Consider the following 18,598-nt stretch of genomic DNA (forward strand, 5'->3'; position numbering starts at 1 on the left):
TTTGTTTATGGTAGGGGACCACCAGATTGGCTTCCTTTTTTTGGAGAATAGTGTCTTGGTTCTGTTGGGGATGGCAAGATCCATGCACTCGTGTATGTGCTTATACAGTGCATTTGTGTAACATTCAGCAGTTGTACCTCTATTTTCCATCTGCATGGGTGTTGTGAAGTTTGCCACTTCTGTCTTAAGAAGCGTGAAGTTGGCTTTGGAGTAGTTTTTGACAGTGGTTTGGGACGTGGATGTCTAGGGTGATTAGCTTGTGGTTGGATCTGACCAGCGAGGAGTTGACCTCTGGCATGGAACATCGGTTAGCCATATTGGTAATGACCAGGTCCAGGATATTGCTGCCCCTGGTGGGGGTATGGACAAGCTGATCCAAGGCATTGGAAATTATGAATTCCAGAAAACTTTGAGCGAATGAGTTGGTACATGAGTAGTTTTCCCAGTTGATGGTGGGGTAATTGAAATCGTCCATAATTAAGGTATTGGGTTGTACCTTAATATTTTCCAGTATCTTAAGAAATGAAGAGTGGGAATCCTGGGGCATGGTGGGGGATCTGTAACAAGCTGCAACCTGGATTACAGTCTTGCCCAGTGTTAGTTGCACTTTAATAATTTCGGATGTATTATGTTGAGCAACTAGCCTGGAGGTGTGGATATCCTTAATGAATATGGACATGCCTCTGCCTTTAGTGTTTCAGTCCTAGTTAGGTGACCGAAAGGTGTGGCATGAATTATAGCCTGGTAATGCAGGGGTGCTCTCTGGAGCCTTGAACCTGGTCTCTGTCACTGCACAGATGTCAAAATGGAGATATATCTCCCCCAAAAGGAGAAATATCTATACCAAGCGATTGCAGCCCCCCAAACATCTCCAACACCCAAGTGAGAACTGCTCTCTCCAAAGCAAAAAACACAGCATCCATGGGACCTGATGGTGTCCCCGGCTGTGTGCTCCACGAACTCAATGAGGAATTAAACCCACAGCTAGGACAGCTGTTTAATCATAGTCTTACCTCTGGATACGTACCCAGGGAGTGGCGCACTGCAACTGTGGTCCCACTTCACAAAGGCGGTGCCTCCACCGACCCTGGAAATTACCGGCCCATTAGCTTGACAAGCCTTATCTGCAAAGCCATGGAGAGGATCATAATGGACCTCATAAATAAAGACATAGGGAATTTGCAGACTTTGGATCCATCCCAGTTTGGCTTTGTCAAAGGCAGATCATGCCTTCTAAACTTGGTTGACTTTTCGAAACAGTCACCAAAGCCATTGATGAGGGAAAGGCAGTCCATACAGCCTACCTCGATCTGGCGAAGGCCTTCGATACAATACCCCACTCGGGTATCATTGAAAAACTCATCAGCTTAAATGTTAACCCATACATCACAAGATGGGTTGCAAACTGGCTGAGTGACAGAACCCACAGGGTCAGAGTTGCTGGCGCCATGTCAGACTCAAAGCCTGTCACAAGTGGTGTACCACAGGGCTCAGTCCTGGGCCCACTCTTGTTTGGCATCTACTTTTCCAGTACAAGCAAACACAGGAGGGTTATGGCTGACAAAGTTTGCAGATGACTGCAAACTGGGCGCCATAGTAGAAAACACATCTGACACAGATATCCTTCAGAAGGGTCTCACAGAAACGGATAACTGGTGCCAGAGCCATGGCCTAAAGTTAAATGCCAAAAATGCATAGTCATACCCTTCGGGAAAAACAAGGTTACCCCTAGCTACCAAATAGGTGGCAATCCACTGAGCACAGAAGAAGTTATCAGGGACCTGGGGACCCAGGTTGATAGTAGTCTGTCATTCGACACCCATGTAGCTAAAGTAGTTAGGAAGACCTTCTACATTGCCCACCTTATCATGAAGGGATTCTCATCTAGATCAAGGGAGGTCATAGTCTCCCTATACTCATCACTCATCAGACCAATGATTGAGTACAATGCCCCATTCGGAATGTATCTGACCCGACACTTGCAGCAGCTGGAGAGGCCACAAAAGTTCCTCACCAAAAGGATAAAGGGTCTCAAACATCTGTCCTATGCTGCCCGACTGAAAGAACTCCAGCTCTATTCAGTCGCTTGCCGCTTGCTCAGAGGTGACCTTTGCCTAACATACAAGGCCATATCAAACCCAGATTTGATGAATATGCTGCACCTCAAAAAATCTAGATCCGTCAGAGCCACAAGGGCGGGAGACTTAAACTCGACACGGCTATTAATAGGACGTACTGGAGGGATAGATTCATCACCCAAAGACTCCCTATGCTGTGGAATAAAATCCCGGTATATGTGAGGCAGAGCACCTCGCTGGCCTTGTTCAAGAGAAATCTTGACCAATGGATGGGAGATCGCAGATATACCCCAGGGATTACCTCAGTGTCACTGCTCGACAGAGGCACAGCAAAATAATGGGTATAGTTCCCCATACTAAAGGGGTGGCGTAAGCCACAAAACTATGGGCTAGGCTTGTAAATGCCCTCGGGCAGATAGCCTAGTATGAACCTATGAACCTATGAACCTATGAACCTATGGTTGCACGCAGGCTTAGTAATTAATATTTGGGGTTTAGTCCTGATTCCTTCTTAGTGTATAATGGAGTTCGTTTTCTTCTTGTCTGCATTGGGTTTTCTACAGGTATCCAGTTTCTTCTCATTTCATATGAAAACATGCTGATTGATTAGGTACTGTAAAAATTCCCCATCTATTGTCACTTACTCCTGTTGCCCATGTTCAGGCTAAAAAGAGCCTAAGGATCTGTCTATTTACCCAGTTAAATTAAATTAAATTAAAAAGAAGTTTGCCTTTCTACAGATAACATACATTTATGTAGCATGGTTGCTGGACAATAATTTATGAAATGGATGAGAAACTACTTATTATTTCAAAAATAATCAAAAAATAGAGAGGAAAGTATACAAATTGATGTGAAGGTACATTTAGTAATTATATTAGATGACCTAAATTTATTTATTTATTTATTTATTCTTTTATTTTTATTTACTGTTTTTGATTGGATTAGTCCCACTTGGCCGCAGCTTCTTTTCAGGGAGACATGAGATGGAATTCATACCAAGTAGGGGAAATTTGTTCAGGGTACCGGGCAACTCCCCCTATTCTTTTCAATAAGGAAGTACTCCATAACAAAGAGCAAGAGGAACATTTGTCAGAATTTGGAATACAGAAGACAAGACACTGAAGATATTGTCAGTTAAAAATAAGAACGACCCCTTTTGGATTATTATATGCGTATTCTGAGGGCTCCTCACTCTACAACCGAAACCTGATAAAGGCAGTTGAGACCAGGCTATTAAACTGATGTTTTGTGTGAACGAGAACTAATATAAGTAAATACTCTAAGAGATTAACATGTTTTTGAGGAGGAGGACACTCAACATGTGACAGAATATTTAATCAACTCAGTGGTATCACAATTCAGGTGGCTAATACTTAAAACAAAGAGGTGAATAGGAAAAAAGTACAATTTATAGATACAAGGTAGATGATTCAGGGGAGATGTGAAGAAGTGTTATTTCAGAGAAATAGTGATTAACAACTGGAGTAGCCTAAATGAAACAGTAATGTTATCAAACTAGTATATCACTTCAAGAATAAATGAGGCAGAATTAAATCAGTTCCTGCAAGACATGGGATAGAATAAACAGAAATCTTCAAGTGTTTTCAGTAGGTAAGGAAATGAGAGGATTATGTCAGTTAAGTGGGCTTTATCCGCCAATAAAATCTAGGTTTTTGTTTTGTGTGTATCCATGTATTGGTCTTCACCATGCACAAATAAATCTCTTAAATGTGGACATTAGTATTTAACTTTAGCCCTAAAAGGTTTATGTTCTGACTGGCAGTATTCCAAATGCCACTGATAAGCCTGTTCTTAAATACTTGGGATTAACTTTGCACAAGGGAAAAAGGTGTGTGTATGTGTGTAAGGATAGTTGTCAGGCAGTGATTTTCCTGTGAGCTTAACAGGTAAAACTTTTGTTTTGTTTTTTGTTTGCTTTAGGCAAAAAAAAAAATGGCAACATTCTCAAACAATGAATGAGATACCCTCCTTTGATCTGATTAGAAGTTAAGATTAGACAGATGCAGTATTACTGGATAAAGACAGATTCTTTAGATCAGTCTTCAGTAAGCTCTTTTCTTGAAAGATACACTCACACACTCATTCAACACTTGCAAACATACACTTGCACAGGCGTGTATATACATAAACAGCAGTAACACATACATCATTATACTAACACATGCATGTACACAGATTCATGTTTGTAACAAATATAAGCAAGAAATGTAGTTAGGAATAACCATGACACATAGAAATTAATTATACATTTTTTTTATAAAATGTATGCTATTTTTGCATTTATTTTGTTGATAAGAATGGACACTGACATCTTTTTAGCATTCAGTATTCTACCATATATTCATGTTAATTAATTGCAACATTCGGAGGCAACTACACCCTGCAGATGCATTGTCTTACTTTAACAACTAACATATGTGATACTCTAATGCTAAAATCGCAATGTAAGAAAGGTGACCATTATTCTAAAGTAGTAACTTGTTTTACAGCCCAGACTGAGTTGTTGCTGCATGTAAGCAGATTTTTTCCATTATGTTGTTTTGAAATTTTGAGAGTGCATCCATTTAAGAACTAAGTTGACAAGTTACACTAACATATTAGGTAACAGGTTAAAATCTTTCTTGTTTACAAACAATGCTAAACGTCTATGTTTCACAGCTAACCAGAAATGAAATGCAATGTAAAACAAGTATTCACTGGAAAATGGTTAGTACTTACTACTGATTTTTAAGTATGAGATCGCCACAGCCAATAAAGAAATTACATCACAATAAGTTTACTGCGGTGGCCAAGATGAGCCTTGAGCAGCAGCACTTTCTCTCAGCTCTGCCTTTTCAAAACGTTTATGACAGGAATTTTTGAATTTAACTAGCTAAAATATATATTTTTTAATATAGTTGGATTCATCTAATAGTTTACTTACATAGTATCATAATATTTTTTATTTTTTTTTTTTTCCTGTCAAAATATATGAGATAAGCTTCTGGCATCTGATTTCAATATGAGCTTTATAAAATCTTCTCATCAGGACTCAGCATTTAAAAAAGAGCTCCAAGTTCTACTAACTACCATTCAGGAATTATCAACAAAAATTGACAGAATGGACCTGAAGATTGATAACTTTAAAGAAATTTGTTCACAACAAATGGAAACATTACATCAAGATCTTAAGCAGCAGAAGAATCAAATTACAGGTATAGAAACATCATTAAATGACATGGACAGTAGAATTCAAGAAAATGAACATAATTTAGAATGTATTTTAAAACAAAACTCCCTTCTTCAAACAAAAATAGATGACATAGAAAATAGATCATGAAGAAACAACATCAGGATCTTTCGGCTACCAGACAACATTAAAGAAAATAACATAGAGAAGTTCTTAACCTCATGACTACCTGAGATTTTACAGTTTCCTGAAACCCTTTGGTATTGAAAGAGCCCATAGGTCCTCGGCTTCATCTAAAAATACCAAAAGTAATTCTACAAAATCTGTCATAGTCAGATTCTTATCAACACATGATAAGGAAATAGTTTTGAAGACAGCCTGGTCTAAGTCACCAATTAAATACAAAGATAACATCATACGTTTTGATAATGACTATTCATCTTCTGTTATAGCTAAAAGAAAACTATCTTTGCCATTGCTTAAAGAACTTAAAAAAAAGCTCAAATAAAGACTCATCTGCTTTTCCCTGCAAGGCTGAAAATCTTCCTTCAAGAAGGTCAGAAGATATTTGATGACTTAGATACAGCTATTACATACATAAAAATCCAATAAAATACTTGAAAAATATAGATGCAATGGACTGGGCTACTTCAAGTCTTAAAAGAATTGCAGAAGATGGTTTTTGGAAAACAGTTGAATGCAAAAAGAAACTTAAAAAAGAACTTGATTTAAAATATAGTTTTTTGTTTTTTACACATACATATTTTTTCTTATAACCTAGAAGTCTAGGAAGACCATATAATTTCTCAATTTATGCAAACTGCGAGTCACGAGATCTAATATATTTAGCAGTCTGCATAAAATGCAATTGTTTCTATGTAGGTAAGACAAATAGGACCCTTCGAGAAAGAGTTAGAGAACATGTCTATGCCATAAACAGGGAAGATGACAGTAATGCCCTAGCTAGACATATCATTAATGAAGGTACAACACATGGTTTTAAATTTACTGTCATTGAGTTTGTATATAAAAATATTAGGTTAGGTGATCACAGGAATTACACTGAACAAAGAGAGACAAGATGGATTATGAGGCTACAAACAGACAGACTATTTGGTTTAAATGATAGGGTGTCCATGGAACCATTCTTGATAGTGAGAGACAATAAACATTAATATCGTTTATATGTTTTTTGTTAAGTATTTCTCAAGATGGCTCCTACATTTATTACTATAAGAGAGGATTTCATTAATATGCAGGGTGTTTATACTTAATTTTTTAATGGATATTTTATAGTACATATGCATACTTTCAAAAACATATACATATATTTTTTAATATATTTTGTAATATATTTTTTAATATATATTTGTTTATGTTTTTGAATACAGATATATACATGTTTTGAGACATGCATATACTTTTAAAGTTGTATGAGATTGATGTGTCTATTTTTAATCAAATATTTGTTTTCAACATGGAGAATTGTTTTAAATATGGTTTTGAACATGTTTTTTTAACTAGAAGATTTCAATTAATTAAGTACTGATGTCATAAAGTAAGAAACAATAATGATTGGTTGATGATGGAACTGCATTGGTATTTAAATGTGAAAATGGTTTGGTTCATTTAACAGTCTGATGAAGCATTCAAGAGAATGTGAAAGCACTTACTGAATGTTTTTATTGTTTTTGTCTTCAGTTTCGTGTGTTTAATAAAAGGTCAGCTTTTTATAATCTTGTTGTGCCTCAAGAAAGTTTTTTTGGATTTTGAGTCTACATTTCGTCTGAGGTACTTTACCCTTAGCTACTGATTTGATTTGTTCAACTGAAGTTCTTAAAGAAGCAGTTTGTAATTCCTTTAGTCTTTTGGATATTCAGGGTATGGATAAAGTTGTCGTTAGCATCAACAGGAAGAATCAAGTGACTGTAAGACTTTTTAAAGTTAAATTTCATGGTTTAGTGTTAGAAATAAACTTGTCATTATTGGTCAACTTTGTCTTTGCTAGAAGCAACTAAATGAAGCTAGTCAGAAAGTAAATAAGGTCATTTTCATACATACAAGTGTGCTTTGTAGAATAAGCTTTGTCTAATCTTTACTGTTTGTTTCTAAATTTGAAGTAACACACTGGATGCTTCAAATGACGGTTCCATACATAATGATCTCTTGTTTTTATAAACTCACTTATTTTTACCATTTGTATCATTAATTAGTAAAATGTTTTGAGTCACAATCAGGTACTTTTTGATGCTTCACAAGTATGCATACTCTCATATAGATACACTGAACCTGAGAAAAGTGGCTGTACTATTTTGGAGAAGGATATATTATATTCTGTTTACAGTTCTCTGCTAACTTTAAACAATTATGATGTTAATAGTTACACAAATGTATTCTTAAGTGAGTTTCCTATATGTTCTTTAGGACAGAAGTTCTATTAAATTAACGTTTAGTCTCATCATAATAGTATACATTATTCTGATCCTTATTTTAGTTATAATTCTTATTCTGGCACTTCATTAATCTAATGACCATTGATTTACAAGCTCAGTCCTGACAGGAAGTGCACTTATAAAATGGTCTATTTTTGATTGTTACATTTAATTAATGAACAGTATATCTATCATATCTTAGTATATTTAGTGTCTCCAGTTTAATAATATGTTTTGCTTCTTCTTGTTACATATATTATTGCATTATTTTTATCATATCAGCATCACAAAGTTTATGTTGTTACTCTTAAGAAATATAGTGTTATGATAAGGATGGGGAATAAATGAAATCAGTAGAAACAAAAAAAGTAAAGCAAAATAAAATGTAAATACAATATAGAAGGAAATGGCAATATCAACAGAATGGAGACTTTATAATTGTTAAAACAAGCCATGTATCTGGAAGATAATGTTTTTACATATTCATATACACTCCACACAGAAAACTGACCCTATTGCATCTTCCTATATATTTTCATACCCTTAGAATTTGGAGATCATTATAATTATGCTTTCCATATAGTAAATTATTTTCAGAAATTAGTAATACTCAAACATGGATACCCCAAAGTGTAGTTTTCTAAGGTTTTTCCTTAATTTCCTTAATTTCCTTAATTTATAGCTATTAATAATACTATACTTTAAACAACTACATAGTATTGTCCTTTCACTCATTGTTGTAATCTATTACTAGTTAACTTCTTTAATAGTTGTATAAATATATCATTTAAGATAAGTTTACTTCTTTGCATAATACTGACAATTCTACTTATAAGCCATATTTTTAATTATGAAACAATCTATATTTAGGCAGATTGATTTTTGCTGCTTGGTGGTTTGTTAATTTGAGTGATTGATGTCACTCAAGTTAGGAGTTTATAACTCAAGGTGGGTTTTAGATGGTTTCATTGTTAGAAATTCTGTTATAATTTTTTGTTAACAATGTTTCTGATGTTCACTAAAATATGCATAGCAGAAAGCTATTTAATCATATCTGTCTTTAAATCTCTTCTCTATACTCCATATAAAATAAGTAGTTGTATTCCTTACATTTATCTAATACCATCTCATAGTCTAAAAATTAATAAAAGCTTTAGTCAGCATATATTACTATCTAAAAAATTACATGACATCCTTACATTGTATTTCTCTTAACATTAACGGTCTAAATAATCCTAATAAGAGAACATCTTTAAATAAATATATCACATTACATAAGTCACATTTAATATTTCTTGAAGAAAATGAATAAATGATCACATTTCCAAATTAGACTCTAAAACTTTTTCAATCCTGGTTAGTTCTGAACACTCTAAAAAAAAGAGGTATTGCAATACTATGGAATAATACATTACCACAGCCTAAAATAATAGACTCATACAAGGATAACAAAGGTATGGTAGCCTCTATTATCATAGAGTTTAACAACTCAATATTCACTTTAATCAATATGTACTGGATTCCTGGCTTTGGATTGAACTCAGCACAGCAGCACATAGATCACATTATACAGTTTTCTAAAGGCAAGATTATATTAGCTGGTGATTTTAAACATATTTATGATAGTTCAGATGCTATTAATAAAGGTAAGAGAAGAGTCTCGGCTATGGCTAGACTTTTGAAAGAATTTTCAAACTCCTTTTTTTTGAAAGACATTAATAACTATGCAGACCCTAAATAACTATTCTATACATTTTTCTCACATAGACATAATTCATACTCAAGAATAGACAGAGTTTTTATTTCTAATAATTTAGCAGATTTGTTAATTAATGCGAAAGTGGTTACATGTCCCCTTTCTGATCATAATCCTATAACCTTTGATATATATAGTCACTCATATCCTAATGTTCAGATAAAACAGATCCCAGCATATATCACTAAGTTAAATGATTTCAACACCTTCATATCGGCAGATGTTCATAACGTTATAGAACTTAATGCCAGTAATGATACATCTGACATTTTCATTTGGGATGCAATGAAGGCCTATTTATATGGAAGAATAATTGATTGGTACAAAAAAAAAAATTTCATGGGATAAAGAACTACAAGAGATGCAATCTAAACTTGATATATTGAATCTTGAATTATCAAAAAATCAACAAGAGAAAACCAAAATAAAAAAATAAAATATTTAAATAAGAAGTATCTTGAGATGCTAAACCACAAAACTATGATTAGTCTAGAGAAATTTAAATTTATTAATTTTTCAATAAACCCTAGATATTTGAATATTCTAGCCAATAAAACTAAAATATTGAATAAATTCAATCACATTAATGAAATATATTCACCACAAAGGAAAAAAAAAATGGTATCCGGTTTGGACAACATATTAAACAAATTTAGAGAATTTTTTTTCAAACTAAATCAGTCCTCTGAACTAATAAATCCAAAGAAAGATATTCGAGCATTTATTAATAAAAACTCTAAAAATAGGTTAAAAGAAGAGCAAATTAAATTACTAGACAGGCAAATTACATTTAAAGACATCCAAGATCAAATTAATATGCTTAAACAAAACAAAGTTCCTGGTAATGATGGCCTTATTCCAGAAATCTACAAAATTTTACTTATTAAAGTGTTATCATTGTTACATTCAGTCTTCAATATTGTACAAAATAAAAAAACCATCCCACCGTCGTGGAAATATACATGTATTACTCCTATCCTAAAGCCTGAAAAAGACCATACTAAATGTGATTCATATAGACCTATATCATTATTAAACATGGACTATAAAATGTTTATGTCTATATATGCAAAGAGACTTAAACATTTTCTTCCTAATTTAGTGGATGAGGTCTAAACGGGTTTCATAATAAACAGAACTTCATATGACAACATTAAAAGAATAACAACCTTAATTGAATCAGTAAAAAACCTAAAACCCAACCTAACTATAGCTAGTCTAGATATAAATTGCGTCTTTGATACAGTTAATTGGAATTACCTATTTATTTTTTTAGAAGAACTCAACTTTTTAAAAAAATTTATAAATCTTATTACTCATTTATACAATGGATCTCAAGCATATATTAAAATTGGCTCTAATATCTCTCAGTTCATACCTATTATTAAAGGGACCAAACAAGAATGTCCATTATCCTCTCTTTTATTTACTTTATTTATGGAAACTTGGGCAAATTTGATTAGAGATAATAGAAATATTAAAGGATATGATGTGGGCCTTAAAAAAATTCAAAGATTTAAATGTTTGCAGATGACATATTGATTACATTGGGCGGAAAGAATGCATCGTTATAAGAAATATTCAATGACATGGATTTTTTCCCAAAAATCTCAGGTCTTAAATTCAATTATAATAAAACACAAATTCTGTTAGCTGGTCCAAAAAATATAATATACAAAATAAATTTGAAAAATATATAGCACAGTCACAACAAATAACATATATAGGTATAATTATTACTAATAACATAAAAGAAACTCTAAAATTGAACTTCAATAAAAGTATAACAGTGATAGATAATTTAATAAACAAATGGTCTAAAATAAAATTCTCAATGGAAGAAAAAATATCAGTTATAAAGATGGTATTTCTTCCTAAAATTGTATACATAATTCAATCTATTTCTATATCTCCTTCATATTCAATAATTAAAAAGTTTAATACTATGATTAAAAAATGTCTTTGGTATCCAATTAAACCTAAGACTGCATTATCATATCATATGTACAGCTGGGAAAATGGAGGTATTACACTACCAAAGCTAGAAATTTATTCAATCTCTTCATTAATTAAAACAATTCCTTATCTCATAGATGGCAAATATTCAGCAAAATGGAAAGAGAATATTCAAACTTAATCTCAAAACGTAAATAACAATAACAATACCTATAAACTAAATTTAGTAAATAATGCATTTATATGGAGGCTGAAAAAATTCTTCTCCTACTAACCCATCCAAAATGTTAAATCTAATTATATAATGCTACTTTTAAAATCCTTTAAAAATGTTATCCTTAGATTTAAATTATACGAAAGTTGGATGTTCCTTATTTTCCTCATAGCATATACCCAGGGGATTATTTTCTCTAGAGATTATTATAAAATGTCATTATTTAAACAAAAAACATCTGATCTCTTGGCACCAAATGTTGAAAGGCAATGAGTTAAAGTCCATCAATACTCTTATGGAAGAGAATGACCTTGACTCATCACTATGGCTTGATTTACAAGAAGCTAGAAAATATATCAAAGACAAACTTGACTTAATTCCCCTTCATCTAAAAGTTTAATTCCTAAACTTATACAGTATTTGATTGTTTTTACTCAACAGAACAATTCAATTAAAATTAGCCTGTCACACACACACACACACACATATATATATATATATATATATATATATATATATATATATATATATATAAAGTAATTAAATCAGACTTGGATATATACCCAGATATTTATTGGAATTTTTTTTCTGACATTAATAATTCTAATCCTTCAGATAAAGATAAATTAAACATCCTCCAGTCAGCTGGTAAAACTACTTTATCACCTAAATGGAAAATATTTACCTGGAGATTTTTAAACAGATCATTTCTTACTCCATGTAATATAAATAAGATATCTAAAGAAAACATACTTTGTTGGAGATATAAGAGGGTAGAAAATTCAGACTGGACACATATATTTTATGACTGCTTATGCTTAAAGAAATTTTTTGAAGATATTAACACATTTTTTACAAGCAATATTTACTGATAACTTTATACTTACCAAATCATTAGTTTTATTCAACTCTCCAATTCCAAACTGTGTAAAATTGAGTAAATATTCACTCCTTTGGTCTGTTCTATCCATTGCCAGGAAATAAATTACAAAAAAATGGAAGTCTTCACAAATTTCCTCTTTTCAAAATTTTAAAAATCTTCTCATGGAAGTATCTAAATTAGAATTGTTGACAATTAAAATAATATCTTCAAGGAATGCAACAGCATACAATCAATGGAAGAGTATAAATGATTTATTAGAAAAATAATAAGTTGAATATAATAACTAACTCTTATCCTTAGTTTTAACTGTATTATTTGATGGTAATATAGCAAACATCAATGTACATAGTTTATTGTTATCTTTGATCTTTTATGTCAATGTTTTTCTGTTTTTTATCTAATGTATTGTAAAATATGTTCAGTTCTCTTATAATAATTGTATCAACTAAGTACTGAGCAGAAGTGAAAGTGAGAGTATCACAAAAAATACCAGTCCCAGTTATAAAATCCACTTAGATTAATGCAGATAAGGTTAAACGGATAAGCGCTTTCACTGTATCAGCTTCATCAGATCCAAAATTAAACCCCCCTAACAGACAATATATATAGGAAGAACATAAAAACAATCAACCTATCAAAAAAATCAATTCAACACAAGTCTCTACTTAAAGCCATAGCATGCTGCGAAAGGCTACAAAACGCAGCATGATACAAAAATATATATTTGCATGAAATAGCTTGAAACATCCTATAAAGGGATATTTTTATAGGATGTTTCAAGCTATTTCATGCAAATATATATTTTTGTATCATGCTGCGTTTTGTAGCCTTTCGCAGCATGCTATGGCTTTAAGTAGAGACTTGTGTTGAATTGATTTTTTTGATAGGTTGATTGTTTTTATGTTCTTCCTATATATATTGTCTGTTAGGGGGGTTTAATTATGGATCTGATGAAGCTGATACAGTGAAAGCGCTTATCCGTTTAACCTTATCTGCATTAAACTAAGTGGATTTTATAACTGAGACTGGTATTTTTTGTGATACTCTCACTTTCACTTCTGCTCAGTACTTGGTTGCTGTTTTTATTTAACATTTTTTGAGCAGGGGTGTTAACCTGTGAAGCAGCAATCTACTTGATTTTTATAATAATTGTATGTTTCAGCAATGATTTTAATAAAACTTATTTTAGAAAAAAAAATAAGTTTACTGCAACACACCACTGAATGTTGAATACTGAGCTTCATCCAGCCAGTTCATCAGTACCTGGTCTCTTCAGCTTTGGTGCTGCCTAACTGAACATGCATTACACAACTGTCTGCAAAAAGACAGACTTAAGATTCCTTTCTTTAAATTTTCCCCTCAACATCTAGGATAATTTTTCAAATCATGGCTTTCTTGTTAAAACAAATATGGGTAATGAAAAGAGAAGTCTCATCGAGTATGTCTGCTTAGCTCAAAAGGCAATGAGAAGATATTATTTATCAACATGGCTACCCTAGTTGTTATAAGAAGAACTGTAAGAGCTTACAGTCACTAAAACCACTTTTGTCAAATGAAAGTCATTGAAAGTGACAGCACTGAATCTGCTTGATTGCAATAGTTTCATTGTGGCAGATCATCAGGATGTTTACTGAAGAGATAGCTCTACAGAGTAGAAGGATGGTGCAATGACTGTGACCTCCCCCAAAAAAGAAACCCTTGTGTTGCACAGCAGGCCCATTCACTGTAGAAGCTGGCAGATGAGTTGAGTGGTCGGGCCAGCTCTCCGTCCCTGAGGGGAGATCTGGGTTTTTGGCACTGTCTGTTAGTGTGAGGAGGAGGAGGATGCTTCCAGTCTGTACACAACAACATTATTAGGCTGGATCCACAGGTAACTAAGAACTGCAAGCATGCAGGCAAGGTGTGATGTTCACAGTGTATCTCAACATGTTTGATTTTCTGGGATAGAAGCAATCATCCTCCACATATGTTCATTTCTTCTTGCATTAATAGCAAATCCTTCCCTAGTCACTATATGATGTTGCCCTTCCTGGTTCTCACAACCCAGGAAAGAAAATACCTTAAAGGAAATTATAGCTGAGAATCACTGGGTAGGTGGGAGTGGGGGGTAAAGACCCTGAAAACTAACAAAAAGAAAAAAAACAAACAAAAAAAAAATCCATATATTGTTACAGTTGCACAAATCCCCATCACCCTTGCATACTGCATGAATTTTAATATTCTACCTCTGAGGTCACACAGTCCTGGAGAAAACGGGAATTAGACACTGTCAAATTTAATCTTTCTGTATGTCTGCTGCTTTGCAACCTAGGCTACACATTTACATTTTCTGAACTGCAAATTAACTACTAGTGAGCTATATTAAAAAAAATATAGAGTCAAGCCAAGAACTTCAGCACATTAAACTCATTCTACCGTAGCAAAGTCATTGAGAGGATTTTTGTCACCTGCTTGAATGATGGTCCTTGTGAGCTGCATTTATTTGCTTCCACCTTTATGACTGATTCTTCAGGGGATGATTTTTATATATGTTTGTACTATACAGCAAAAATATATGGCACACAGGCAGGGGGACAAAACTCCAGCAGTTACTTTGTTACTAACTCAAGGCAGTGAGGATGTCAGAGTTATAATAATAAAGTAGGGTGTGTGAGGTTGTAGCACACATGTTGGGGTGGAATTTAAAATGTCTTGTAAAGTTAAAGTCTGATTATTGGTAAGCTTACTAGATGCTAATAGTATTAATGTTGAGTTACTGTCTTGGTAGGATTTGTATATTCAAATTCAAATTCATACATCTGTGAATCTTAACTGTGCTATGCAAATAGTCATAGTTTATCTGATTAATTACCTTGATAAATTGCAATGGTAGCCTCCGCCTGTCATAGCTTACATTATTCAGCAGAGGCAATGTTTTTTTTTTTTTTTTTTTTGCTTTTTATCAATAAAGAATGCTGCATGCAGCATATTCCTTAGTCACTGGTGTATTGCACACAGTGTTCAGTATTTCTGTCTCTTAAATACATGCTCTGGGCTTCATTCCTTGCCTCTGCATGCCCTTTGGATGGAATTTGCATGTTTTCCCTGTGTTTCAAAAGGGAGGTCCAGTCTCATTTCCTTAGGAGCTGTCAGGCATGTAGCAGTCAGGTGGTTTTGTGGTTAAGTCCCTAACCCCAGCTCCTGGTGCCTGACATAAGCACGCATCACTGTGGGGTAATTTTTGTGCTCTTCACTGGCATGTGTTTACTCCTTCACACTCACATACAAGGACTCCCAAAACTTGCTTGAGACACCAAGCTCATATTCCACAGTTAATTGTTATTGCACATTCCCCCAGTTTCACAGTAGCAATCTGGCTGACTGGGATCACCATGACACCCCCACTATGAGTGTGCCAGTGTGAGTCAATCACTTCTACCCTCCCCAGCCTAGTTCTTCCAGTGATTGTACTGCTAGTCAAGCTTGAATTCTCTGGGATGTAGTGAGGGCTTCATCCTTCTTTACCTCAGACTCAGGGGGCTGACCAAATATTTAACATAAACTGATTATCCAATGTGCAGAGACAAACAAGCATAAGCAGAAAAACAAACAGTTGCACAACTAAGACCTGTGAATTTTCCACAAATCTGTAATATTCTGCTATCTTCACTCTAAATACAAGAGGTACTATTATTACGGTGAAAAACTATGCCATTTAGTGCTACCACAACTTAAAAGTATGACTTTCTTCATGTTGCAAACTCAAGACAGAACTGCCTTTTATAGCCTATCAGCCAATTGTATGAAGTACTTTATCTAGATGACTGTTAGATAATATATTTTCTGGTGTTTCTCTCAATACTTTAATGCATTAACATGCCCCTTTGCCCATTCCTAGTGCCACATTTCCTATGTTTATAGTAGGCAGTACTTATACAAGAGAAGGTGAGTATAAAACAAGAAGATGACACAAATATTACTGTCCAAACAATAAGATTAAGAAAGGAAAGTGCATCCATCCATCCATTTACACAGTCATATGTTTTTGCTACTTATTAAAATAAATAAATAAAAAAAAAAAAAAAAAAAAAAGAACCATCAGCAATTAAGCATACTTCAGAGTTTTGATTTTGGTATTTTAAAATAGGGAAATATGGAAAAGCTATCTGACTTTATTTATTTAATAACTAGTTGACTGACGAAATTGCAAGTCTCTCTCTTTCTGTAAAGTACTTATTTTATAAAGGTTCTACATATAGTAACAATTAATAACAGGAAATACTTCAGTATCGGCAAACATTGATGTACCGTTGGTATTTCTGAACCATATGATACGTTAAAATGGAGGCTGGTTAAAAAGCAGCTAGAACTGTAACCGTATTTTGTCCTCTGATTTATTTTGAATATATAGACTTAAAAGCAAACCTCTTCACCAAAGAAAGCGACATTTGTAAGTTACATTTGATAAGTAGTTTATATTTCAGATTGTGTGGACCATTTCGAGTAAAACTTACTCTAATAGAATCCTATTATGTGCTAGGCCACTGTATACATGAGAAACAGACAAATTATTTTTTATCTTATTGACTCATTTTGGTTGATGTGACTGGACTAATTTTCTGTCATAACAGCTTTCCTATTTTTATTCAAAGAGAGATTTTTTTTTCATTTCCTGTAAATGTTTGTAAGCATGGAATAGCAATCCTATAGAAGATAGCAGTGAATAATTGAATGGTATGCTGCAGTTTTAATAAGGAATCAAGATGACAGCCAGACCAAACAATGCCCAAATCCAACTCATAGGTGGTAATGTGGCTGACAGTACACTCCTAATGGTACTTTACAGCAACGCAGTCTCATTTATTGAAGTGGGCTTTGTTTTGGCATTTTGAGTTAACCTACATTTGCTTATTTGTTATAAAACTATTTTTCATCATTATTGGCAAACAATGTGCTCACTTAATCAAGACCATGTAGTTTCTCTATCAAGCATCATACTTATGCTATTTATATATATATATATATATATATATATATATATATATATATATATATATATATATATATATATATATACACTTAATTTATTACTTCCGCTAGCAAATATCTGATGGGCAATATATTATTTGCGATGAGTGTGGTTTCTCCTTCACAGTGTTTCTACTCCTTCAGTAAGAAACTTCACTGCAAAACATCTGTGGCATACATTACGTTTTGCGAGGACTGCATAAAGACTAATTAATATAAGTTAAACTAGTTTGCACCTGCTAAGTGCTTTGTTTGAAAGAAAAAAATTGCAGGCATTTTATTTTTAACAATTGTCATATGATCACATTTGTGTGCAACAGCATGGATCATAAGTTTACCTGTTATGCTTGTAGCAGGGAAAACAACATACCGGCCTAATTCTACATTAGAAACTGCATTTCAGACAGTAAACTGAAATTGTGTTCTCTGTTGTATTCTTGAATTTCCAGTTTTATCAATGCAGAAACTATGATGCTCTAATGTCTAGCTGAGCCAATTAATTTGCCTGGAACAGTGCATTCATTTTGTGACATAGCTGTACTTAAAATGAGGCCTGTCATAGTCAGTGAATGACAGGGAACCTCATTTTAAGCAGAGACATTCTAACACTATGGTATATACTTTTGCATATGAACTTAAATATTCCTTCTGTTTAACACAGTACATAAGGGCTATGAATACAGGTGAATCTTTTGACAGACATTCACATCATCAAGGAATTTATGAGTCCCAATTACACAGATTTGCTGATGACCACAGAACACCATATTTGGTGTTCTTAGAAGTAAACATATTTACTAAGAGAAATAACTACAGGCTGGATGATTTGGTACATGAAGTGCATAAGTTAATGCAGTTTACCTTTTCAGTCTCCCACTAAATGCATGTTTCTTGTCATACAACACTCACCATGTGATTCAGTATTGACTATTTTATAATGCAGGGATTTCATCTAAAAACAAAACAGCAAAACAGGACCAACAGGGATAGTGTTTCCATAAAACTCCATCTGTTACATTCAGTAGTAGTGTACAAGACAAGCTGGACATTTTAGGATTTTACTCAGTGCTATTTAAATC

Source organism: Protopterus annectens, chromosome 5.part1 (genome assembly GCF_019279795.1).
Source record: "Protopterus annectens isolate FY-2018-M chromosome 5.part1, PAN1.0, whole genome shotgun sequence".
Taxonomy (NCBI): Eukaryota; Metazoa; Chordata; order Ceratodontiformes; family Protopteridae; genus Protopterus; species Protopterus annectens.